This window comes from Lactuca virosa, chromosome 8 (genome assembly GCF_052849685.1).
Source record: "Lactuca virosa cultivar CGN04683 chromosome 8, Lactuca_virosa_CGN04683_v6, whole genome shotgun sequence".
Lineage (NCBI taxonomy): Eukaryota > Viridiplantae > Streptophyta > Magnoliopsida > Asterales > Asteraceae > Lactuca > Lactuca virosa.
This window is the reverse complement of record NC_136433.1, coordinates 331454000-331461076: the sequence shown is the minus strand read 5'-3', so window position 1 is coordinate 331461076 and position 7077 is coordinate 331454000. Positions and strand designations below refer to the sequence as shown.

The window sequence follows — 7077 nt, the reverse complement described above, 5'->3', positions numbered from 1 at the left end:
ATGTCGTCAAGTTGATGAAGAAGAGGAAATTGTTTCTCGTTAAAAGAGGAACCTAGTTTTGAGGGCTATTTGTGTGCAATAAGGCCGAAAGGTATACTCTCCACGCCAAGGAGCGTGGGGAGCTTCCAAACGAAGAAGAAGAAAGGAGAAGAAAAATAGAGGAAGAAAGAGAAGCAAGGAAGGAAGAGAGAGATGGTGAGAGACATAGAAGGTTAGCCCTTGATTGTGTAGTTTCCTCTCGTGCCACACACCACGAAGCGCCACGAAAATGGCATTGGGGTGGTGTGAAAGACCGTGGCCAATCCACCACCTAAACCACGACCCGGTTCCATGAAAAACATATGATACGGCCTAAATGTATGCATTGAAGTAGAATGAAAAGCTAAATCAACAATGTTACATTTTCTATTTAGATGCAATAAAGAAAGTTCTTATTTTATTGATTTTTTTAGTAAGTAATCATACTCTCATTTCATACTATAACAATATTGTAAAATAACGGAAATGAAAGTCTTATGTTCTAAAAATAATACGATGAAGTCCAAAATAGTCTTTTGGTGATTTTTGCTTATAGTACTCTACTTGCTCTATAATCTTGATTTGAAAAAGACAACAAAAGTATAGAAAAACCAATGTATCTTTATATTTTAGTTTAAAAACTCTACTTTATTATAGAAATGAAACTCTACCCTTTTAATTGTGACAATATAACCAAATGAAATTCGGTTTGTCTCGTACTGAATCATGATTACACTAAATGTATTGATGACACTAAATCATCAACATTATTATAATATAAGATGTATTTGTAATGTAAACCAAAATACTAAAGGAAAAAAAAAATACAAAAAACGTACATCCTTGCTTTATCGAGTCTAAAATATGGCAGTGTTTATCTCGATTTGATCTAGTATTGTCACTATCCGGTATTTATGTGTTGTCTTGTGGTCTCACAAGCACAATTCAAATGCGCACCTCTCCTATGAGGTACACTATTCATACCACTAATATCTCTCTCTCAAGGAATTTTTAAGAAAACACAAAAATATGGCTTCAAAACATGAATAAATGGACCACATTTTGGTTGTAACATAACAATTTGAATTTAAATATTCTACAATAATATAATTTTTTTCTTCTTTTGTACTTTTTTGTTCAATATGCTAAAAAATAATCGATGATTGATTCAATTTATTTCTCTCGAGTAAAATATTCATTGATCGATGGCATTATCTGAGGGGTCCTATCACGAGCGAACTTCCTTAATCCATGCTCCGCATACTTCTCACCTTCTTTAAAATTTTCCAAAATACCAGCAGTTCGGTTTTCTTTCGTAACCCTAAAAAACCAAAATCATTTACATATTACAAAAGAATCAATGTAGATTATCTCAGACTTTAATTATTAGGTGTTAAACATATTCATCAAACACAAGAACGTTTAATTATATTACCCATACAATTTGCAAAGTGCGAACAATAACCATAAATCTTTTTATTTTTATAAATTTGTCTAAGGCTTTTTATAAATTGGTTTTCTTTCAAATTTTTACAGCTCTATTTTTATATGCTTTCAAACTTATTTATTTTTACAAAATTACTTGCTTTAAAATGTTGGTCGCGATTTCGTATTTGCAGAATTATTAGTTTATAATTAAATTTTGACAACTTTTTTTACATATATTCGTTTTCATGTATATTTTTTAATATTTTTTTATTTTTAGTAATTAGTTTTCTAAAGCTTTTTATAAATATGGGCATTTATGTTGCAAAAAACGTATAAAAGTTGTATAAGACATTTTTTTTTCAAACCAGAAATGAACTTTACACATATAATTAGACATATATAATAAACTACTATAAAATATGTTTGACCTATTGCAATATTTTCTATTGTTTCTACTATATTTTACATCAAGCCGCATAAATTAACATCATTTTCCAATTCTCTTACATGGCCAATTCATAAAACACAAACACATGTATGAAAATATATAGGTAATTCTTGCATTTAGCTTTATTAAGGATATGATTAAATTTTAAATTGATTTCTGTTTCTGTTAAAAGTTTAAGGGCGAAACCCTGCTTAAGATTCTTCTCTGATCATTTTAACATTTCATTTATGATTTATTAAGTTGTCTTTATACAAAGATGTACTAATGGTGATGGAAGGTGACAATTGTTGTGTTTGGATGGAGTGCAAGCTTTATAGGTGAAATACTTTAAAAAAAATAACTTGCTATGTAGAATATCGTATCGAATTATGTCTTACAAAACCTTATCCATGCCAGAATGTGATTTTCAAACGATTGCAAACGAACACAAGGTATCCACTCCAAAGTGCGGGGTGCTACCCTACTTCAAACATTTATGAGTTGGGCAATTATTTCTTAACCAACACAATTATTTCTTAACCAACACAATAAGCCCTTCTATCAACTGTTAAGAATTTTAGGTAAAGAGGATCATGATACCTCCGGTGAAAATTATTAATTATGAGCAAAATTAAACAAACACCATGTTGAGCTTTCATATGGAAATAATGTTAATAACACTTACAAGATTCAAACCTTAGACATCTTAAAACCCAAGTTCCGAATAAGCCAACTTTCATATGGATATAATCACTATATAGCGTAGTTTTCAAGATTTGTAGTAACTAAATTAATCTTACCTCACATCAGGGTTGGTAGATATGTTACGTACAAGTTGTGTGGCAACAAGTCCAAGAACTCCCACAATTGGTATCATCAAAGGGTAAACCTATATAAGACATATACCTGCGTATATTATGATTGCTTTTAAGATTTAAACACAAAAAGATTGGAACTTATAAGAAAATATTAAAACCATGCATGATATCGGAAAGAAATACCTCCTGCTTAACCCATCTCCGCCACGACATTATAGAGCTACAATTAAGTGATTAAAATACGCTTTTTTGGTCCGAGTTAAATGGCTGAAACTCTCTCTTTTAAAAAAAAAATGTGTTTCCTTGAAAGAAAAATATAACTACTATGAAGTTAAGCAGCTCGTGTTAATAATTTAAATTGTATACGTGAGCGGTGAGTGCAAACTCACAAACGTGGAAAATTATGGACCTTTTATGTCAAAATTCGACCGATATGCCACGACAATCAAGATCGATCAAATTTAATTCGTACATGACTTTCTATTTTCATCTTTTTTTTGAAAACAATGGAAGCCTACTCGCATATTTCAAGGAGCACCCCGGGTTCGAGCTCCTTTACAGGGCAAACCCAACCCTCATAGGGGTTTTCAGGGAAAATTTCCCCACATGTGGCACAAGTTTAAGAGGCACCCAAATTGGGTTTTGCAGGGATTGAACTCTCGACCTCTGACCCCACGTGGGTATTAAACCCGGTACCTCTTCCCAGCTAGGCTGGAAGTCATTGGTATCTAGAGACATCTAGAAATAAAATTGTTGAAAATCGAGTTCAAATTCGTATTTGATTATGTTTGATGAATATTGGAATTGTAGTGTAAAATTAATATTAAAACCTTGTAATCGTTGATAAAGAGAAAAGGTGAAAATTAAACTAATATTTTAGTGAAAGTAATTATTATATTAAACTTCGAATGCAATCTAATAATAAAATTATTTATAATAGAATCGATAAACTATCAATTGAAATAAGTCAATTTAAAAAAAAAAGTTAAATTTTTTTTTATTGGAATGAAATTATAGGTGATGTCAAGTTTCACGCCGGTTGAAGGAATATGTCCTCAACCTCCACCACAACTTCAAACTTGCTTTTGATTGTGAGCGTTGGACCTTGACTTTTCTTATATTATGTTTGTTTCATACACAAGAACCACCCCTATACTATTGTTGAATTTGTAAGTCTCTATAAAATGTTGAAAACTATTTGTTTTACTATACTCTTTTTTTTAACATGTAGAACAATTGTTAATGAGAGTATAAATAGGAATGATGTTCTACTCATAGATTTTGCCGGTTAAAAAAACTTTATACTATCAGGAGTCATAAAACATTAAAAGTAGAAATTATCTTCTTCTTTCTTATCTTATAATAGTGTACACGATAATCTACTTCGTATTATTTTTATTCATTCAATGCATTGTATATTTTCATAAGAGGTTTACCGAAACAAATTTTATGTTATTGTACATGCATCAAATAAAATGAAACATGTTGTCTTTGAATATGGTTAATTACATGCTTTAATAGTGATCGAGTCGACTATGCGAACAATGTTGTACCCTTTAAGACTCTAGTTTCAGTAGGAAAAAATATAGTTATTTAAAAAAAATAAAAAATATATATACTACACCGTATAGTTATTATACTGTAAATTTTTTAAAAAATAATAATAATAACAAATAAACAAATATCATATTATGATTGTTTGATGTTTATGATAATTATTGAGTTATGGAGAAATGATAGCTTTGTAAGAGGATATGACCGGCATAGATGGTGAAATATATTAGTAAGAAAATATGGTTGTCATATTGAACTTATTTTCAATACAAGGACCATAGATGTCAAAGAAAATTATACATTGGTGAAGAATGTAGATCAAGTAGAAGTTAGGGCACCATTTTTGTAATTCTTTTATACTCAAAAGTTGAGAAGCATGCGCCACTAACGTGATTTGTTGGATTTTTTTTTGTTCTTGATCGTAAATTCTATTTTTTTTCCTTAATAAAATAGCACTTCTATTTTCATCACCCATTTTTCTAAATGTATTATTGAGAAAATAAAGTCAATGTTCATGTTCCATCCCTCTTTTCCATAAATAAATTAGTGAAATATAAATCTTTAGTATTATATGCACGTCCCCTTTTTAACTTTTGATCATCCATACTTTCGATTCAAAATAATAACATCATTTTTTTGAATAAAAATGATTATGGTGTTCTAAGGAATTAATACATCTTTGACATATATTTGATAAATTTAACCTACATTTTGTAAATTTTATTTATTCATTCCATAAAATAAAACATAAATTTACTCAATTTTATAAGATGCGTTTAAATGACATATTTTAATAAGTACTTAAAGAAATATAAGAAAACTATCTTAAAATGATATATAACTTCATCATTATAATTAGATAACAAATTTTCACAAATACAAACTTACATAGTGACATATATTATAAATTTTCAAGTCTCTTTGTTTTGTAGTGAACAAGTTGAAAAATGAAAGAGACCGGCCAAAAAGAATTCAATTATGAGCAACTATCTTGAAGCTCTGAGGCCCTATCAAACATCGAAAAAACAAGAGGACTATCCACCTGTAAAAAAATCGAATCAGTCCAAGAATGATTATGAAATATTAAAAAACTAGGTGTGAGACCCGTGTATTACACGGGTTTATTAAAAGGACCAAAAGTAATGGTGTGAGCAAAAAAAATCATTCACGCAAATTTTGATAACCACAAAAACCATGTTCATAAAAAAATAAATAACGACCGAGTTTGTGACATTTGTTAAACCGTATGGACTATTTATGTAATTTGATCTTAATTAATCTATACTAATAAAATTAATTAATATAAATTCACAAATGGAATGTACTATCTATATTAATATACATATACATATACATTAATTAATATATTAATTTCATAAACAGAAAGTTATTATGTACATTAATTAATATATTTATAAAATTAATTAATATGAGGTGGCATTTAATAGGTGGAATTTTAATAAAAATAAAAAAAAACTATAAAAATGACAAATGGATATTAAATAATTCAAAAAAATCTAGAAAACGACAAGTGTCAAAATGAAGGAGAAGATGACATATGACAAAATCATTCTTATTTATTAGGGTAGAAAGAATCCATGTATAATTCATTTAGATTTCTATATAACTGAAAATATGTTATCACTGAGTTTTTTTTAGTTGAAAGCTTTAACGATATATTGGAACTTTATGCGTAGATGATTGAATATCATATTCACAAAAGGCTGACATAATGATTTCAGGTATTGGAATATTAAATGATAAAAAAAATTTATGTAAACTAATCATCTATCTTAAAAGATAGATTTTGTGAGATTGCGTTGTCGGAATTGTTACTACAAAATGTTTCATTTACTATTTAACTCGTAAAATAATAACTATTATTGCATAAATATAACTAAACAATTTGTAAAATATAAATTACTTTGCAGCATATATGAAAGATTTAACAAAATATGAATAAGTATATTACAAAAATATAAATATTTTCTTATACTTTTTCATTGTCAAAATTATTCATTTTCCAAGAAACCGAAAACGTTAAATCCACAAACCAAATATTCTATTTTTTCCGCATTGGTCGCGAAAATAATCCGTACACTTTTTACATTTGTTCATGAAAAAAAAATCGTAAACTTAAGTACTCAATCGTACTATGTTCCAAAATAATCACCATACAATTTCTTTTGATAGACAAAGAGTATCCGGACAAAAAGTTTTGATTTTTGGCTCTTTAATTAATCTTTTGTGTTTTTATATTATTGCTGGTATTTATAATTTGTTATTATACTTGTTAAACGTTAGTGTTTTTTTCCCAAGTATATATATATATATATATATATATATATATATATATATATATATATATATATATATATATATATATATATATATATATATATATATATATATATATATATATATATATATATATATAAAGAAAACATTTTTCTTTTTTAATTTGAAACTCCCAACTATTTTTCCTTTAACCATATTTATTTAAAACTCTCATGACTTTTCAATTTCATTCTAATAATAAGTATAAATTGGTTAATAAGGTTAAATAAATATCAAACATAAACTGTAATCATAAATAAACCAAAATTTTAATATTAAAATAATATATTTACTTGTACTTATAAAGTTATGTCTTTAACTTTTAACATATTATATATACTTAATATATTAGATTTAATATGTTCTTGTATTTAACCATTATTAGTTAAAGCTACAACTTTTGAACAGTTTGGATAAAATACTTAAATTGTTAATTTAAATATAAGATTACATGGTCAACTTAAAAATAAATTTCAGTTCCACTTAAAAAACCCA

At 27.5% G+C, this 7077-nt stretch overlaps 1 long non-coding RNA gene across 2 annotated transcripts; it reads right to left on the bottom strand.

Moving 5' to 3' along the window:
* Positions 1 to 1079: 1079 nt before the first annotated feature.
* Positions 1080 to 2979, bottom strand: LOC145134369 (uncharacterized). 2 transcript variants are annotated; one of them, XR_013719109.1, is made up of 3 exons: positions 2875 to 2979; positions 2674 to 2779; positions 1080 to 1339 (listed from the first exon to the last, which is right to left on the bottom strand). It is a non-coding gene; the product is annotated as an uncharacterized LOC145134369 (long non-coding RNA). The 2 variants fall into 2 exon arrangements; XR_013719108.1 differs by having other exon boundaries at positions 2674 to 2762; positions 2875 to 2969.
* Positions 2980 to 7077: the final 4098 nt, after the last annotated feature.